A 20,762-nucleotide genomic window follows, 5' to 3' on the forward strand; every position below is an offset into this window, starting at 1 on the left:
ATTACCCGCCACGTGCGACCCTGTGCTCGCCACCATAGAGACGGGCGAGCCTTACGGTTGACGTTCAATAGCCACATGCACCTGCAGGCAGCCCGAGTTCAATAACGCGGGAATGAACCATGCAGATGGGCTGGGCATCTCTGTCCCGATGGCTTGAAGAGTTCAAATGATTACGAATAAAACCTTCCCTTTTTCCTTTGCAGCATTGCAAATTACTGTGACGATAGTCTGTAAATTCTTGAGTTAGTATCAGAGTAGTTTATCTGTCCCGACCCAGGGGGACAGCCGAACGGGTTTCTTGAGTGAAGGAGTGAGAGCCAGGGCAAGCAGCGTAGTGTTACAGCACGGAGACGACAGTGTCGTCTGTTTATTGTGGGCAGCACGGTACAGCACAGAGACGACGCAGTGTCACAGTTCTTAAGGGTCGCGTCGTCTACTGTGAGCAGCACGGAGACGACGTGGTATCACAGCTCTTCAGGGTCTCCCAGTTTGTCTGGAGACGATGCAGTGTCAGCTCTTCAGGATCTTCAGGGTCGTCTGGAGACTGCGCGGTGTTTCAGCTCTTCAGGCTCTTCAGTTGTCGTCTTCCTGGTCGTCTTCCTAGTCATCGTCGTCTCGGTCGTCGTCGTCTGTGTCGTCTTCTCGGTCGTCTGTGTCGTCTGGCTACTGTGGGCCAGGCATCGTGGTTATATACACTCTGGTGGGTTGTAAACGGTGGACCCTGATTGGTTGTTAATGGTGGGCCCTGATTGGTTGTTAACGGTGGGCCCTGATTGGTTGTTAACGGTGGGTTATGATTGGTTGCTTTTGGACCAATCATGAGGTGCCGGATATGCAAATTTGAGGGATTCTAGTGGCCAATCAGAGCAAGGTTTCGAAGGTCAGGTTTTTAGAAGGGAACCAATCATGGTAATTGTTTGCTCTCTGAGAAACCTCGGCAGACTCGCTGGTGTGCAGCTTCCCACATTTATCAAGGAAGCAAAAAAATCTAGAGTTACATAAACACAAGAATGAATGTAAAGATAAGCATTCCCGTATGAGAAGTTATGCTCGGAGACTTGTTATATTAATATTTTAAGAATCATTTGGGCGAAGTGGAAGACATGTGAGATTCCTGATTTGATAAGTGGCTAAGATGTGGGAAATACATGGCAGGACAGTGTTTTGGAAATCATACCATTGGCTTGAGCTTAAATCCAGCAGGACCAATTTATTTTCTAGACATAGTTAGGCATGGTACCTGGAATTCATGGGTTTTTTTTTTTTTTAGAGTCTCATAAAAATATTTTAACTTCTGTTCCTTTTGAAATAAAAATGAAACAGTTGGATATAATAATATGTGCATAATAGTGAATCAAGCCTATAATCGTCTTTACTCGTATGTAGCTGTAAGACACACTTTAAAATTCCAATCGGAAGAAGGTCTGCACCAAGGCAAAAGCACCCAGAGCTCATGGAAGTCCCGACACGGCTCCGAGTGGCCCAGTCACCTTAAAGGAATAACTTGGAGTAACTTAGCCAAGAGCAATCCTATTCTAACCTTCAGAGCAGAGACCATGGCTGAGAGGGCTGTTGGGAGAAATTCACAAGATGCTATTTACAAAGTTGTCTGCACAGCCTCATGTGCAGAGTAAGGGTTCGGTAACTTTTTTGTTTTTGTTTTTGCTGGAGGGCTCAGGAGCTCTCTGGACAGAGGCAGAGAAAGAGTGGGAGAGAGTGACGGAGCACATTCCATGGGGCACAACCACACAATAGTCCCTTCTTCCCCGTCTCTCTCTCCTTCTGGGACTTTGGGCTCACACGTACACACACCCAGCACGTTTGTCGAGCCACCGGGTCTGGGAGCTGTCCCACACACGGGGCTACGTGCGATCCAGCCACCCCAACCACCAGCCAAGGGCTGGCCCAGGATCTGACAGATCTCAAGGGACATTCCTTGCTACTTTGCTACTGGGTGAAACTCAGGTTCAATCAGGAGCAGCTCTTCGTAAAGATAATTAATGGCTTGATCATTTAACTTCTTATTTCAACCACTGAGGCAATGAAGTGAAATACTGGCTCGCTGGAAAAGTCATGACGCAGTTTTGCATAAAAAAGCCTAGAAAAGGTACGTCATCGTGACTCTCCCGGTGACTCAGTCAATACCTGAGCTACACACCCAGGTTCCCCGGTTCGCGTAGAGCTCGTGCACTACACGGATTTGTGTCCTCTGACATTTTTTTATTCAGATGCTTTACGAATAAGTGGAAAACTGTATTTTTCACCCAGCTTAATAAATAATTAATTTAATTTTGCTATAGGATAAATGTGCTTGCTAAAGAAAGACAGAAAGACAGAGAGAGAGAGAGAACTCATGCCCAGAAGGGATGGCCATGCCACAATCGCTTCTCCTCCATTCTCCCCTCAAGATCTTGGGCACGCACACCCACACACCCCGGGTGTCTTTCAAACCACTAGGTCTGTGTTCTTCAAGCCACATGCTCACTCAGCCATGTGGGATTCAGCTGCCCCAACCACTACAGCACCAGCTGGCCCCATTCAGTTCTTAAAAAGTGACTATAGACGTATTGTTTTAATTTGAAAAAAAAAGAAAAGAAAGCTACATACTTTATCTCTACTGTAAGAATTATGGTATAATTTTTATGAAGTGATTGAATAAAGAAAGTCCTGGTCTCCTTCCCTGGCACCTACTGATGGAACTCTGGGTTTCAGCCAAACAGAAAGGACCAGAGTCGTTTCCAATTCCATCTGCTGACTTTGAAGAAAGAGAAGAAGGAGAGTGAGAACAAAGAGGGGCCTGAACATTCATCTTCCCCAGACAGAGCACGATAGAGACGCAGATCTGTAAATGGGACAGCACAGACCTTCCCAAGGCCAAATGGCATAATAATCAGTTTGGTTCCTATTCTGAAGTTCTAGCCTTCCCGATCCTGGTTATTAACTCATTAATCATGCCCTCCCCCAGCAGAGAATCTAATAGAATCTAATGATTCCTTGGCTAATAGTGTAGACTTGCTAACCTTTCAGCTTTCTCTTGAACTCTGATCCAGGCTCTAAAGCTGCAGTCCTTCCGTTCCTGCCCCGTCCACACTCGCATCGGGCGTTCTCTGTGAAGGGTACTGAAGCCAACATTCTTTCTGGCTTGACCAACAGCCATGTCCGAGAGCTGCCTTCTGTGTTATCTACGAGTGTTCTAGAAATCAAAGACCTTTCCTGCCCCCGGCTCCCGTCCCAGCAAGGCCTTGTCTGAACTGAAGAGCGGGGCTCAGGTGGGAGAAGCCTTCCCTCTGCACGCTGGCTCGAGCCAACTTGTGTCACGATGGCTGCCTTTAGCCTATGACAACTATAAAGCCCTGGCATCATTTTCTTAAATACCAGCTGCTCGCTCTGTTTTCTCATTTTTTTCAACTCTGCATTTATTGTGAACTGTTCCAGATCAGTCAAGTATGCCAGAAACAATTTGGTCCTACAGTGAATATTAGATTCTTTAGAAACCATCAGGAACCACCCCTAATTAGAGGCAGTCTCCACACTTCAACCTCTCTACCACACATTGTAGCGGGAAGACAGCAGCTCTTAGGCCAAAGTCTGCCAAGCAGAGGAAACGCATGAACAAGCAGGCATCGTCACGGAACATGTTAACTTCAGGGAAGTTCGTTCTTTGGCCCTCAGGTGTGTGAACCAGCATCTTCCATGAAGCACGGACTCTGAGCGAGACTCAGGAGTTTCTAATGGCAGAATCAGCGGCCTTGTAACTAGACCCAGTGACAAGATGTCTCCCGGTCAGAGGTGGCGTGCTGCACAATGGGGACTCTGAGCTTGTTCTCCGTATACCTACTCAGAATGGACTTTGGGTCCTCCTAAACACCCCTCAGCTTTTCACACACCACAAATCCCATTACTCTCACCCACAAAAGTCAATTTCTCAGAGGTCTTATGCTAAGTCACCCAAAGATGTTGGCTCACATTAAGAAATTTCTTTGGTTAATTAATTTCCTCTAGGTGTTAGTTAGATCTAACTTGCCCATACACAGATGTCCTATTACTTGTCCTGAAGTATTTAGTTAATTACACCGGAATAGTATAGTGTACAACTAACTTGTGGGAGGAAGGTGGGTGAGAGGGCTCGTCAGTGAGTTCCTCGATGACTTAATTTTTGTGTAGTTTTTTTTTTTTTTTTTAGAGAGATTTTTGCTAGACGGTGCGTGCATTCACCAGAGAGACAGAGAGGGACAGAGAGACAGAAAGCAAGAAATCACCCCCCTGCGGGGGGGGGGCATGCTACAATCCCTTCCCCTCCAGGCTCCTATCAGGATTTTCTGCACTCATGTACACATGCCTGAAGTGAGTTTGAAGTCGCTGGGTCAGGGACTCGAACTGTGGTCGATCATGTGGGATCCCAGTGACATAACCACTACATCATCTTCTAGACCCCGCCAGATGACTTAAGGAATGAAGCCAGTCACCTTTCTGGGTGAGACGTAGTCCTAGGTAGAAATGATGACAGGGTGGGTTTAGACGGCATCAGGACCTCTCCTAACCCTCAGTCTGTAATTCTCTGACATCCTGTTTATCCATCAGACTGTCAGCCTCCACTAGAACTTTGCTCTTTAATGGACCACACCCTTGTCTGCTGTTAGAGAAAGCTTAGCAAATGCGAAGCAAGAAAATAAGCGAGGAAGCCAGATGGAAGTTTGAGGGACTTAGAGTTTGAGATTATGACTTGAGGTGCATAGAGCATGAGGAGCAACAAAGCGAAACAAAGTCTCAAAAGAGAGGGGATATTAGACAGGGAGAGCAGGAGTCAGGTGCGAAAGAATAACACAGAACCAAGCACCGGTTGGGATTTCATCGCAGCCAGAAGCTTCCGTTACTCCAGCTATCAATTCAGATCAAAGAGGAACCACTGCAAGGCGGAGTTGAGGCTTGGCCATCAAACTGTTTCCAAGAGACTCCACATTATTCTGCTCTGGTTATTTTAAGAGCCTAGGGTGGAATCCATTCTTGGGAGCAGTTAAATGACCTATAACCAATATCACGCGGATAAAATGGCACTGCCTTGCTTTATTTCCCCGAAGTTTTAGCTGTTCTTAGCCAGTGTTAAGCATAGTTAAGCCATTCATTGCTCAGATATTCTCATGCCACGTCATATTCCCAGTGTACACTGTCCAGGAGGTAGTCTCTCTCTCTCACCTCGCCACTGCCACATCCGTGTTTTATTCAGATACCCATACCTTCCACCACGGACGAGAAGAAAAATCAAAGCCCGACAGTTCACATGCATCTGCAGAGGGGCCAATGTAATAGAGTTTGATCTTGTAGACAATCAATTGCTTGACAATTAGCCGATAATGATACCTGAATAAAGAATTCAGTCTGGAGTCTATTCAATTTCATGCTATCTCTGCTTTCTGATACATCGATAAGCTTCCACCGACCCGAGCAGTTGCTGTTTTCTTCAGTGCATTTTGTGAGTTAAGCAGAAGTGTTTGAGGACAATCCTGCGCCAAGAGACATAAACCAGTCTGAATCAGAAGACAATTCCTCTGCCAAGGATGGCACGACCGACAGCTGAGCCAGCCTGAGAGCTCATGGACGTGCAGGTAGGAAGGTGTGCATTGCCACAAAACAGAAGTTGGTATCTCTCCAGGCCAATGTGTTTCAAGATTGTATGACTATGGCCATGTCCAGCCATGCTGAAACCGATGTCAATTTGATCTACTTATCTATATTTTTATTCATTTGTCCATTTCTTTTTCCCAACAAACTTTTATTGGGCTACACAGAAGGGGGCATAGAAATAAATTAGCCCAAGAGTTCACATTCCATTTGGGGAAAGAGGAGACTATATTATTGTGAGATTGGGATAATGCAAGCAGAGGATGGTGCGAGGACAAAGGGAAGGGCAGGCATCAATACTGAGGCTGTGTGCAAGGTCTTTTAGTTTAGATTTTGGTCCAGACCCACAGTCCTTCACTTAACAGTGACTTAAGGGGTGGTGCCTCTAATTTGTTGTGTTCCTAAGTTACAATAAGGCCTAGGATAGTGCTCTAAATTTCACAAATTATAAGTAAACTATTTCACAATTGTTCTTGTAAAAAAAAAGATAACTATTTGGGACCAGCATAATGAGTTGGACTCCCACATGGCCAACCATGGTTTGAGTCCCGAACCTGGTGATTTGGGGTCATGGCAGGTGTGTGTGCATGAGTGCCCAGGTTCTCAGGAGGAGAGAGAACTGCAGCACGGCCATCCCCTGGGGGGTGAGTTCTCATGTTCCCTCTCACTGTCTTTCTCTGTTTCTCCAGAGATTACACACACCACATGACACTTCAAAAAATAAACAAATGAAGCTAACTATTTCATTCCCCAAGACATATTTTGATGCAAACTATACACCATTTCTTACAGAACCTAGAATGGGACCTTCCAGGTAGAGAAGAACCACCATATTGTACATATTGTACAGTCCCTGCTCGGATCACATGCACGCACTTCAAAACCTTTGTGGAAAATGAAATGAAAAGACAAGTTCATGTTGGAGTAAAAAAAAGTGTTAAATTCATGCATAGAGTTTTTAAAATATGCATTTCCCATGAACTTTTTGAAGACCCCTCTTCTGTACAACTCTGATTTCATCCAGAGGTTGGCAAACTTCTGTCTTAAAGGGCCACAGCGAACTCTCTCAGGTCTTGTGGGCCCTGAGGTCCCTCTAACAACCACTCCGCTCTGCTGTGCTTGAAGCAACCCTTAGGAGATACCTGAAAGGCTGGGCATGGCCATGGCTGTGGCCAACAAGCCTTCACGTACGAAGGCGGTGTAGGTCAGATTTGTTTCACAGCTAATTTCCTGACTCCTGACTGGATCTACGAGCTCTGATCATACTATAAATGCATGTAGATACATTGCACAAATATTCATTTAGTTAGATATTTATGTGATGTTAATACATTTCTCTGAGTATAGACTTGTAGGGAGGTGATCAGAGAAACGAGTCAACTGACTCAAAAACTGAAGATGTGGAAATAACTGATACCCAAAGGAAATGCCCACTGGTTATAAACTTAAGGAAATCTGTCTCTTACTAAGTAGGGAGAATTGCTATACAAGGGGGATACGTAAGAAATAAAAGGCATCTTATACTTCATTGCGGCAACTTCTTTATAACAAAGATCCTTTTCAGAACACTTGGGGGCCCTGCGTCCCTATGGCTCATTGAGGCTGCTGTGGATAACTAGTCCTGCATCACGGCTAACTAGGAGTAGTGTTCTCTGGGCAGGGACTACGAAGGCAAGATGTATGGGGAAGGTTGGTTCTTGAATGCTAGCAGGCACCTACGTGCAGTCTTTTTCTGTGACGCTCAGGGCCTGTTGGCCTCCACCCTGACCCAATGCTTTGACGGACAGACCCATTCTCCCTCACTGTGACCCTCTTGCCTCAGTTTTTTCTGCCAGCCTGCCTTGGTTGAACTCTCTTCTCCCAGATCACCCTCCCGGCCCATCTCTTTGGGACAACACAAAGTGTACCCTCTTCACATTGCTCAAGCTTGCAGAGAGGCGGTGACGTCGTCTTTGGCTGGAGGTTCTCTACGGGCTCTTTATGACTGTGGCAACAATCCCAGCTCCAGGGAGCCAGGCTGGCCTCAGAGGTAGGAAGGAGCTCCTGGCTTTGCAAGGCAGATCACATCATGGACGTCAGAGCCCGCTTCTGGTACAAATTCATTTGCTGTTTCATTTTTATCCTCAACTGTTGATCAACTGCTTGCTCTGAATCCAGCCATGGCCCTGATTCGACGAGATGCGATCTTTACTGAAACGAAGCATGAGTTCTGAATTCATGGACATACAGTGAAGTCGGCTAACGCGTCTTAATTGGATTATCATGCGTGATGCTAAACATGAGACACCTCACCCGAGAGAAAGCACGCGTGACAAAGGACCATGACAGAGACCCGTGAGGGGGAGGCGCGGTGTCAGGAAAGGCTCCTTGAGGAAGAGCTTCTGAGTGCTGCTCAACATTTTGTTTCTTTATTTATGATAAAACACGTGTGCATGACAGAGACAGAGAGAGGAGCATCCTTGACAAGCCCGGCCATGCTCTGATCCCCTTTCTCGGGTCCTCTCGCCTGTGGAACCCTGGCCACTTGCGTGTCCTGGCATGTGGCAGGCTGACCAGTCTGGAGGTGTGGCCTGAGGTCGCCGTGGGAGATTCAGCCTCTCCCTAACAGCACATTTTCGCTGTGCCATAGAGCTGGACCTGCCACCTACTTCCTGATGAGAAGGTGCAGATCAGGGCGGTGGAGTGGGTAGGAGCCTTCCAGCAGAGGGCGTGTGTTCTGCAAGGCTGCCGGTGGGAGGAGACACAGCCGCAGGGAGCCTGGCACAGGCCAGGGTGGCTGGATGGGACCAGGACAATGGTTCGAGGCCGGGCAGGAGTCAAGGCACACAGAAACCTGTCATGATAAGGACTTTGGCCCCGGGTTTATGAGAAACAGAAACTATCTGAAGAATCGTAAGTTTTGCAGCTGCCTGAGTGGCTCTGGGCTGTGGAGAGACCTGGCCACTCCGTGGAGCCTGGGCTGGAGAAGGTCAGCCTGGGTGAGAGAGCAGGTGCCCTGTGGCAGGCAACGCGGAGTGACTCAGACACAGCCTGCCCTGGGTCTGGACGCTCGTATTCACGCTCACGTGTCTGCCCTTCTGTTAACATTTACTGAGCGCCTCCCATACGAGAACTGTGAGGAGGAGAGAGGGCAATCGTAATTCCTGCTCCCTGAAGAGCTTATTAAAGATGAGTAATTTTTCTCTCCTCACAATTGGAGTGTTAAATTGTCACAATGGTGTGTACCCGGATGATGTTGATTGACTAGCTAAAAGCAGCATACGCCTAGAAATTGTTGCTCCAGTGACAATAGAATTCATATGAAAATGCATGACTAACTAGCCTTTTCCACCTTGGAAATATCTGAAAATGAATGTGAAGTTCTCTCACTGTAGTCTGAGGTCAGAGTGTTTCTTTGGTTCTTCTTTCCACAGTAGAGAGATGGAGATCTCGTTCAAACATGAATTCCCATTTGGAACCAGTTTGCAAATCCATTTCTCTTTCACTCGAACACCGAGCAGTTGCGGTCGCAATCAGGCCTCCTGTTCTTACACCTCCTTGTTCTCCTTTTCCATCCCATTTCTGATACCTGCCAAACGATTCCATAATCAGAGCTCCCGTTGGGACTCGGTGAACGTCAGCCTTTCACCCAGTGTCTGTGTCGCTGTAGGGAAGGATGAAGCAGAGGCTCAAAAGAAAAAAAAAAAATCGTCAAGAATAACCTCAATCTCATTGGGTGTTTAGGGGGAGAAAAGAAGTAAATAAGGATTAAAAGATGGAGACAAAGCAGAAACCTTATCAAAGACCAGGGAAGTCAGTTGGTACGGAATTAGGCAAGCAGCTACTTACAGGCTGTGATTTCCGGGTCTTTAAGAAAGTCTTCATGGGACCAACAGTTAGCATAATGGCTATGTCACTGAACTCCCATGTAGTTGACACCAGTTCGAGTCCCGGATCTGGTGGCTTAAACTTACGCTGGGTGCGTGTGCGTGCGTGTCCAAGATCCCGAGAGGAGAATGGAGGAGAAGGGATTGTGGCGTGGCCATTCCCCCTGGGGATGGTTTCTTGCTTTCTGTCTCTGTCTCTCTGGCGAGCGCACACACCCTATAGCAAAAACCTCTCCAAAAAAAAAAAAAGAAAAAAAAAAAGTCTTCGTTGCTAGAAAATCTTCTATGTGCCATTTCATTACTCAATATTTGTATGAAAATAAAATGAACAGAAATTCCCTAGACTCTTCTCTTTCAGTGTTCCCGATAGAGCAAGGTTTTCTGTGAATGGTGTCCCATGTAATAGAAGAGTGTCCCAACCCGGGGGACAGTCGAACAAGTTCCTGAGGGAAGGAGTGAGAGACAGGATGAACGACGCAGTGTTACAACACGGAGACGACGTGGCGTTACAACTCTTCAGGGTCTTCAGTGTCGTCTGGCAATTGTGGGCCAGGGATCGTGGTTATATAAATGCTGGTGGGCAGTGATTTGTTGTCCTCTATGCTAATGAAAGATTGTAGAAGTGGGTTATGATTGTGGACCAATCATGAGGTGCCGGATATGCAAATCTGAGGGATTCTAAGCTCAGTGATTTGCTATGGGAAGTGGCCAATCAGAGTATGGTTTTGAAGGTGAGGTTTTGAAGGGGAGCCAATCATGGCCTTTGTCATTGTGTGATTGTTTGCTCTCTGAGAAACTGTCGATATTCGCTGGTGCGGCCTCCCACAGAAGAGGAACACAGTAAATACGTGGGGTCCGAGCCTTCGTCTAGTGCAGATCAGCGAGGAGATCTGAGCTTTGTCATCCTCTCTCAAGAGCTCACTGAGCAGCTAGCTAGGGGCGTCGCTGGTGGTGCCCGGATGGCAGAGGCTGGTGCGCCCGGCTCTCACGCTCCTGGCCTCTGCCTGGAAGGGGTCCACGTCTCCCTTGCTCACAAGTTCTACCAGCCCCTCTAGTTTCAAAGAGAGTAAGGAAATTCAGTCTGTTCATGCATCTAGACTGGAATCGGCACAGTATCTGCTGGACGCCACTAATATCTGTCTCTAGCCTCTTTAAAAATGTCTCCCCCAAAAATCTTGAACCAGTTTGCAAATCCATTTCTCTTTCACTCGAACACCGAGCAGTTGCGGTCGCAATCAGGCCTCCTGTTCTTACACCTCCTTGTTCTCCTTTTCCATCCCATTTCTGATACCTGCCAAACGATTCCATAATCAGAGCTCCCGTTGGGACTCGGTGAACGTCAGCCTTTCACCCAGTGTCTGTGTCGCTGTAGGGAAGGATGAAGCAGAGGCTCAAAAGAAAAAAAAAAAATCGTCAAGAATAACCTCAATCTCATTGGGTGTTTAGGGGGAGAAAAGAAGTAAATAAGGATTAAAAGATGGAGACAAAGCAGAAACCTTATCAAAGACCAGGGAAGTCAGTTGGTACGGAATTAGGCAAGCAGCTACTTACAGGCTGTGATTTCCGGGTCTTTAAGAAAGTCTTCATGGGACCAACAGTTAGCATAATGGCTATGTCACTGAACTCCCATGTAGTTGACACCAGTTCGAGTCCCGGATCTGGTGGCTTAAACTTACGCTGGGTGCGTGTGCGTGCGTGTCCAAGATCCCGAGAGGAGAATGGAGGAGAAGGGATTGTGGCGTGGCCATTCCCCCTGGGGATGGTTTCTTGCTTTCTGTCTCTGTCTCTCTGGCGAGCGCACACACCCTATAGCAAAAACCTCTCCAAAAAAAAAAAAAGAAAAAAAAAAAGTCTTCGTTGCTAGAAAATCTTCTATGTGCCATTTCATTACTCAATATTTGTATGAAAATAAAATGAACAGAAATTCCCTAGACTCTTCTCTTTCAGTGTTCCCGATAGAGCAAGGTTTTCTGTGAATGGTGTCCCATGTAATAGAAGAGTGTCCCAACCCGGGGGACAGTCGAACAAGTTCCTGAGGGAAGGAGTGAGAGACAGGATGAACGACGCAGTGTTACAACACGGAGACGACGTGGCGTTACAACTCTTCAGGGTCTTCAGTGTCGTCTGGCAATTGTGGGCCAGGGATCGTGGTTATATAAATGCTGGTGGGCAGTGATTTGTTGTCCTCTATGCTAATGAAAGATTGTAGAAGTGGGTTATGATTGTGGACCAATCATGAGGTGCCGGATATGCAAATCTGAGGGATTCTAAGCTCACTGATTTGCTATGTGAAGTGGCCAATCAGAGTATGGTTTTGAAGGTGAGGTTTTGAAGGGGAGCCAATCATGGCCTTTGTCATTGTGTGATTGTTTGCTCTCTGAGAAACTGTCGATATTCGCTGGTGCGGCCTCCCACAGAAGAGGAACACAGTAAATACGTGGGGTCCGAGCCTTCGTCTAGTGCAGATCAGCGAGGAGATCTGAGCTTTGTCGTCCTCTCTCAAGAGCTCACTGAGCAGCTAGCTAGGGGCGTCGCTGGTGGTGCCCGGATGGCAGAGGCTGGTGCGCCCGGCTCTCACGCTCCTGGCCTCTGCCTGGAAGGGGTCCACGTCTCCCTTGCTCACAAGTTCTACCAGCCCCTCTAGTTTCAAAGAGAGTAAGGAAATTCAGTCTGTTCATGCATCTAGACTGGAATCGGCACAGTATCTGCTGGACGCCACTAATATCTGTCTCTAGCCTCTTTAAAAATGTCTCCCCAAAAAATCTTTGGGAAGTAGTTTGTTAACTCCTATTTCCTAATGCAGAATGTTCTCATAGTTCTCCCTTCCAAATGAGCAATGCTGGGTGACCAGAAGTCGCACACGAGGACGAGCAATTGCTAACCGCGTTACCCTCCAGGGCGTGGCGAGGGGAGGGCAGCTGGCAGCTGCTGACGAGTGGCTTGGGCTCTGCATGTCACAGATAAGGGCCTGCTTTAAACAAAACCCCGGCACGCGTCTGTCTCTATTTCAACCAGACCAGTGACCAAGTCAGAAACAGAAACTCGCTAGGCTTTTAATTTCAATTAAAGTAATGGATTGATACAATACACTTGAGTGGGCCTAACAGCGCTGCTGATCCAGGGGCCTGCACACAGAAACACGGGCAGGAAGGCCCCCGCAGGTGCAGCAGGGCACTCACTCCCGTGTGCCCACATAGACACTTCTCACCTGCAGATGCTCACAAGTGCACACCGTCTTGTCCTCACGCCTACAGATGCACATGCAGGCTCAGTATGGACGCTACTGAGGCAGAGGGAGGGGAAGGGAGTGCTAGGGGGCTCCCGAAAGGTGGAGATGAAAGGGAGGGCATGGGACACTGCAAGGAAGACGGGGCGGGGAGGCGGGGAGAACAGGACAGAAAAATGAGGGAATGAGCAAAACAATGTATTCACGAGAAAGTAAACATAAGGCAGCCCAAGAGAATGTGGCTATGGGCGCTGGGCTCCGAGGGACGATTCTATGGAGGTGGAAGTTGGAACACAGGAAAGAGTGGATGGGAACATGTGGGGGAAGAGAAGAGTCAAAGGATTCAGTAAATTCAAGGGCTCTGAGTACAACCAAGCCTCATCTTGCCCGTGTGCAGCTGGTGAGCTGACTGTATTCAGATACTCCAATACCGGCAGCACTGGGCTGTGTCATCTGTGATCTGGGCGTTGTCTGTGCTCCTGCACCAAGTCAGGGTGCTCACAGTGCCCGCAGGAGGGAGATTCTACTGTTACTTATATTCTACAGTTAGAAAACTAAGGCAGAGCGAGGCTCAGAGATCTGCCCAAGGTTGCACACTGCGTACGTGCAGAAGGAAGATTTGGAATGCAGGTGTTCAGGCCAGAGTCTGAGCTGTCCACCGCACCTCTCTGCTGCATTCCTCTGAAAGAGGAAGTGTGGGTCCCGCATACATGTGAAGACAGGGGTGCTCGTGCCTCCTGTCATTGGCTGATGAAGTTAATCATTCGTTCATTTCTCTCTCAAGCATTTCCTGAAAGACTCTATATGCCTCGTTCTGTCCATGTATGTGGGAGATGAAGATGATTAAAACGAGGCTTCTGGGACCAGCAGTTAACGTAATGGCTATGTCGCTGGACTCCCACGTAGTCGACCGCGGTTCGTGTCCCAGACCCGGTGGCTTAAACTCATGCCAGGCACATGTATATGCATGCCCAAGATCCCGAGAGGAGAATGGAGGAGAAGGGATTGCGGCGTGGCCATCTGCCCTGGAGGGTGATTTCTCACTTTCTGTCTCTCTGTCTCTCTCTGTCTGGTGAGCACACACACCCTATAGCAAAATCCTGTCCAAAAAAAGAAAAAAAACGAGGCTTCTGTGCTCCAGCAGCTCACAGCTCAGTAGGGGGAGTCCATGATCTCAGCCTCGTGTCCCCCCATGCATGTGTTGTAACCCTAGCCCCTGAGATATGCAGAGGAACTTCGGTTGTGAGGGTAGAATTCATGCCCTTATAAAATAGGCCCCAAAGAGCCAGCTCACCCTGTTCTACCAGAAGAGGTCATGGTGCACCCCAAGTCAGGCCCTCATCAACACCTAATCTATGGGCTCCTTTATCTCATCTTTCCAGTTTCCAGAAGTGTGAGGAATAAATGTATGTTGTTTAAAAGCTTCCCAGTTTACAGTATTTTGTTAAAGTACCAAATGACTAAGACAATGAAATAGAAAAGTGGATACGTAGATTCAGTTGAGTATTCTGATTTTAACGTTTAATGCCTGGCCGATTTCATCACGAAGTGGCCCATTGACAATGAGGGTGAAATAGCGTATAGATCTGACGCCCAAAGTGTTCACCGTGTTAGACAGCATGCAAGGGGCCTTCCAGCCGAGAGGGCAGTGAGGACCAAAACACAGAGCGTGAGCCCGCCGGCTGCTGAGAAGAATGCACGCGCTTCCTCATAGAAAGGGCCAGTGCTGGAGGCCCGGGTGCTGAGCGTGGGTCCATGTGCGTATGTCCACATGTGCATGAGTGTGACAGGGAGGGCATGCAGAGAACAGAGCTGAGGTTGAGAGATCTGAGGTCAGATGAGATATGCCACGGAGACTGTGTTGTATACTCCAATCAAGAGAAGACTTTGAGTGATTGAGTGACATCGGCAAATTCGGTTTTACAGTCTGTCCTTGGACCCGTGGAAGAAAAACTGGAGAAAGCCGAGATCAGAAGTAGAAACTGGTCGGCGAACTGGTGGGAGGCGGGCTGGTGGGAGGTGAAGTGGTGGGAGGTGAAGTGGTGGGAGGTGAAGTGGTGGGAGGCGGGCTGGTGGGAGGTGAAGTGATGGGAGGCGAAGTGGTGGGAGGCGGGCTGGTGGGAGGCGGGCTGTTGCTGCAGTAGCCCAGGTGAGGGCCTAGCAAGGCTCTGGAGTTGGCAATGGCTAGAATGGCTCAGGTAATGGACAGAGGGAGGTGCTTTTTCAGCGGTAGTAAGTATGCGGTACTGTTTGGGTGCTGAGGAAAAAAGGAATAGGATAATTTCTAGTGTTCAGAATTTCGGTGGGGATAGGTGGTAAGCAGGGCACACCAGAGAACATGCCTTTTGAAAGGAGCCTTGGGACCAGCAGTTAGCGTAATGGCTATGTCGCTGAACCCCCATGTGGTCGACAGTGGTTTGAGTCCCAGACCCGGTGGCTTAAACTCATACCGGGTGCGTGTGCATGCGTGCTCAACATCCTGAGAGCAGAATGGAGGAGAAGGGATTGTGGCGTGGCCATCCCCCCTGGGGGGTGATTTCTCGCTTTTTGTCTCTCTATCTCTCTCTGTCCTTCTGGCGAGCACATGTGCTCTGTCCTTCTGGCGAGCACATGTCCCCCATAGCAAAAATCTCCCAAAAAAAAAAAAAAAAATAAATGAAAGAAGGAGTCTAGGCATTGATGGGCAGTGAGTTGTTGGAACCAGAGAGAGCCTGGCTGTTGTTAGCACGTACCCCAGCTGAGACTGCCCGAGGTCCTGCCATCTTAAATCTGGAACCAGGGTTTCCCAGTTCACATTCGGAAGTGCTTGATTCTACAACGATCAGCAATGATTTATTGAGCATCTATGAACAAGCCACTCCAGCAAATAAGAAGAATCTCTACTAAGCAGAAATGATCTGCACTTAAAATCATTCGATATCTATAATTAATTGGCCATGGGATTATTCCCTTTTTCTTAGAAATAATTGGTTTCTATTTTTCTCTTTCATGTCTCTCTAAACGACCATGAAATACTGATAGCCTGACGTATTTTCCATTTATTTCTTTGCAAAACATACACCCTCTTCTCTCAGGAGGGAAGTTTCGAGGCTGCAAAGAATGATACTGGAATATTCCTTCAGTTGGGATCGATCTTATCCCCTCCAAGATGTTTATAAATGAATAAATATTAGGTCCTGGGCTGCCTCTGGCCTCTGATGTTGTTGCTGTGGCGGCTTCTCTCGACTTTGTACGACGAGGATCTATGACGAATAGTGTAGACTGGGGGAGAGTGAGCGCTCTGGAGCCACGTCGCTGGGGCTCACTCCTTACTCGGCACGGTCGGACCTGGGCCAGCCTAGTCTTTCTGTGTTCAGAGTTTCTTGTTAGTGACATGAGAGTCACAATAACTGACTTTTGAAGATTTACTGAGTTCATAAACCCAAGCATTTAGAATGGAATCTAAACCGTTATACAAATGAAGGCGTTACGTGTTTATTCTGTATTCATTTACTTTATGTTCTTAATTGCCTGAGAACGCATGCGCTTGCTAGAGAGAGAGACCCAGTGGGGCATGGTCGTGCCACCATCTCTTCTCTTCCATTTCTCCCTCCTGTAGGGATTTGGGGCATGAGTACGCATGTGTTCTGTGCTTTTCAGGATGCTGGGCCAGGCTTCCCATCCTAGTCAGCCCTGCGGGATAAGCTCCCTTAACCTCCAGAGGGTGGGGCTGGCCTAGGCTCGCTCTTAGAAATCTTCATCAGTACAATCGTTATTTACTGGACCTGCCTCACAGGCAAAGGCTGCTGGTCAGGTAGCAATAAATAATAAATAACATTCAATAAATGCATAGTATCTTTTTCAATGAGGGAACTTCTGGTTAAAATGACTAGCGTACTAGTTTTATTTTTGTTTTAGGAAACAATGGAATAATCTGACACGAAATTCAACCGTTAACTTTACAAAGGTAAAGCAGTTCCATACAAATTATTCAGTATGTGTGTGATGTGTTTCTCAAATCTCTGAACCCTCCAGGATAGCCTGAGTGCTTGATACATTCAATTTGCAAGTTGGACAAGGATTTGTAAAATTACAGAGAGCTACTAACTCTATTTGAACAAGGTAATATGCATAGTTTATCCGAGCTAGTCTACATGGTATATTTAGCTCTAATGAAATGTGACCTAGATACATTAATGCAGACAGTAGTTTTGGAGTTATTTGTTTATAAGACCTAGTAACTCCCACTTTCCAGCTGTTTCTTCTTTCAGAATCTTGGTGTCTGCCCATCCCTCTAAATTCAAAGGACAGGAAACACAGGGCTTGACCAAGCCGTGGCTTTTTGTTTGTTTGTTTTTATCTTTATCTCCTTTGACTTTATTTTAAAATTTTTTTCATGAACTTTTAAACTATTTTATTATTTTTACATTTCATCGCTGTACATCTGCAGAGCACACAAAATGAATCTGCCCACATAAATCCACTGCATGTAAGTCCAGTCACGGACACTCCCATGCACATTATTATCCACAGGGACCTTTCTAGTTTTGTGTCCAGTAGCTTTTTTTTTTTAAAAAAAAAATTGATTCTCTCCCTCTCGGCCCCCATTGCCTGCCCCTCACCCACACTGGCTCTGGTACCCACACTCATTCCCCATGCTTCTACACCTGCCAATCCTTCTGTTTCTGAATTCCAAATCAGTCTTCGCTCCAGGCGTGTCGTTTGTCTGTCTGTTTGTTTTTGACTGTAATGAATATAAACTCGAAGCAGATTTTGAAATTAGAAAGCATTCAGGGGAAAAGTCCAAGATAGTATTTAATTTTGTGAAAAAGAATAATCTGTGCTTTTCTTCTAACCTTTTCATGTACGTATATGTATATCCTAGTTTGAATGAATCAGTCACATTAGAAAGTATGGGGATAAAATGCACACTCATTTAGTATATGGAATGCACACTGATAGGTAAAAATTTTAAAAATACAGTGAGATGCTATTCTTGTCAAGGTAATTCTTTTTTTTTTTTTTTTTAAGAGAGATTTTGGTATAAGGCACATGGACCCATTGGAGACACAGAGAGACAAAAAGAGAGAAAGCGAGAAATCACCACCCTGGGGGTGGCCATGCCACAATCCCTTGTCCTCCATTCTCCTCTCAGGATTCAGGATTTTGGGCACGCACACACACGCACCTGGTGTTGAGTGTCAAGGAACCAGGTCCAGGACTTGAACTGCTGTCGACCATATGGGAGTCCACTACCTGCTGGCCCCTGTCAAAGTAATTCTGCCATTTCTCTTTGAAGTATGTGAACCTGACCATGATCAATTCACGTGCTTATAAGACGCAACACATTTTGTAGAAATGTGTTATTAAATGCTGTTCTTATTTTATCCTCATACCAATTCTCCTTACTTTAGATTCCCTGCTATCTGTAAATATGTAACTGCATGTTTATATATGTGTGTGTTTCTATAGATATAATACATATGTAGGTATATTATATACACGTGTAACCTTAAGAAAGCTTCGCCATTCATAAAACCCCTGGGACATACAGACTAGGAGCTTACCTGGGGCAGTACTGCCAGGCTGTGCCCTAAAAATGGGACTTCGACAAAATACCTGTTCAAACACATGAACAATCTTTTTAACAAATTAAACAATTTTACAATACTGTAAGATATTAGGAAAGAAAAAAAATCAGACAAGACCAAGATGCCCCAATTTTTCAGCTTTCCTTTATTCTTGGTCATGTTGAAATTTCCTGAGGGACTGGAGTACTGGAATAGGGAGACAATAAGCACTGATCCTCAAATCTGACTTGTGGGTGAGTAATTGGAACAGGTTCAGGAGGAGGCTGTGCACTGCCCAGACCAGGGCGGGACAGGGCTACTGGCATGCAATCAGTTGTCAACCCTTCCTCGGGAGGGCTTGCCTTAGGACATACCCCTCCAGGAGCAGGTACAAGAGCTTAGTCAGATCCACACAGGCTGACTCCCAGACCTTGGGCAGCTAACCCGCACACCCTCAGGGAGGGAGCGGACACTCAGGCCGCGTGGTGGTACGTTTGGGGAGGCCAGACGACCCTCATTTCCACGGAGATCTCTCCAGACTGGTAACACACTGAAAGACCAACAGAGAGAGAGAGAGAGAGCTAGAAAGTAGAGGTCTCCTCTGCAGCCAGCTTTTCCGATTTCCGTTCCCTTTAATGTGCTTTGAAGTTTAAATCACAGCTATGCAACATCAATAAAACTGCAAAATGTCTTGTGGAAACAAATTAAAAATCAGGTTCTTATTATGTGTATATATATGTATGTATGTATCTATTTTTAAATCTAGTTTTTACCTTGGATCTTTCTTCAGTAAACACATATTCAAATTTGTAAACCCTTCTAACTTACAAGGGGGGGGGTCTCCAAAAAGTTCATGGAAAGGCGGCTTATTTAAAAAGTGTAGATTTCAAGCTCTTTGCACCAAAATAAATGGATCCCTTAATGTTTCCACGAACTTTTTGAAGTTCCCATCTTCCCTTAAACAAAACCAAAAAAAAAAAAAAAACAAGAAGTAAACGATCCAACCAGAGTAAACTTTGTGAAGCCAGAAGCGGGTCATGTTCTCTGAGCTTACAAATGCAGTAAAGGCAGGAATGGGAAAAGCTGTCTTTAGAACAAATCATTCCCACTGATCAACAACTGTAAAGGAAGCAACTACAATGAAAATGTATAATTTGATATCAGAATCAGGGGGAAAAGCAAAGTGGGAAGTGTGAGGGCCATGTATGAAGACATGGAGGGGAGCGTGGGTGGGGCAGCGGCGAAGCCACTTCCACTTCCGTTATCCACGCAGAAACAGCTTAGCGGTGTGACAGGAGCGCGAGGTGATAGAGATCTTAATGGAAATTGACTGGTAGAAACGGAAAGTGGGGAAATACACTAGGAAGGGAGGGATTCACGCCCAGTGTAAGCCTTTGGATTCCCTGGCTGCAAGGTTTTAAATGGCATGCCTTTTATCTTTGTGAATTTCAATTAGACTCTGCAACTGGGCAAGTGCCGAAAGGAATATTAATGACGGAGGAGAAAGCTGGGTGGCGTGCCATTCTTCACAGAGCCTGCTAAAGGAGACCAAATGTTTGTTTAGACTGTAGCATACCAAATGCTCATCCAGAAAGGGGTGATTAATCGGTTAAAAAGGACATCTTGAAATATTTACAGTGTAAGGGTTTTACTCTCCTCACCTAATCTTCGAAACTAAAGCTAAAATTTACTTGGAGATTAGGAGTGCCTGTTTTTACAAAAACCACACCATCCAGGAAAACCATCTGAATTTTTGGTGCATAACTAACAAAATTGATGTATTTGGCACATATTGACTCAATGCCGAATGACACAAACATACCAGCGGAGTTTTATCATTATTATTAATGTTTCTTTTACAGGGTCTAACGTTTGTAACAACTTCTGGGCTACAAAACCAAGCTCTGGGTTGCCGTAACAGCGTGCGTAACGTTCTGTCTTACGTGCAGTACGAAAAGGAAAATGTCTTTTCTTGTTCAAGTTTCACGTTTGGATTTTATCGTCTCGGATAAAATAGAGAAATGAGACAGATCAAACACACTAGGCCCGGGTGCGCGATGGGACTGGAATGGCAAGTTCCTCTGTCAGCAAAATGCCCCCGGGGAAGACCTGGACTCTTGCTCCATCCCCCAGGGGACTGCAGGACCAGGGCCGCGGAAGCACAGCAGGTCCCTGTGCTCAGGGGTGGGTAAACTTTTCAGAGCTGTGGATAGGAGCTGGCCGCCTAGTCCGGAGCAGCCTGTGAGAGAGGCTGGGGTTCCTGAAAGTGCCTGAGGCCCCCAAGGAGTGCCATCTGCAAGTGGACTTCTCTGACTGGCTGAGGGAGGTCTGCAAGCCCCCGGAGCTGTAGGGGAACCGGTCCTGGTGGCCCAAGTGCGGAGGAGGGAGCGGGAGATCAAGAGGGCTCAGGGGACCAAGGAAACTTCCCGGGGTTCGAGTCCTCGCATCACGCGTTGAACCCGGCCCTGCGTGGGTGCGGATGGCAGGGGCGGCGCGCTGAGC

Source organism: Tupaia chinensis, unplaced genomic scaffold, assembly GCF_000334495.1.
Source record: "Tupaia chinensis unplaced genomic scaffold, TupChi_1.0 Scaffold143697_1, whole genome shotgun sequence".
Lineage (NCBI taxonomy): Eukaryota > Metazoa > Chordata > Mammalia > Scandentia > Tupaiidae > Tupaia > Tupaia belangeri.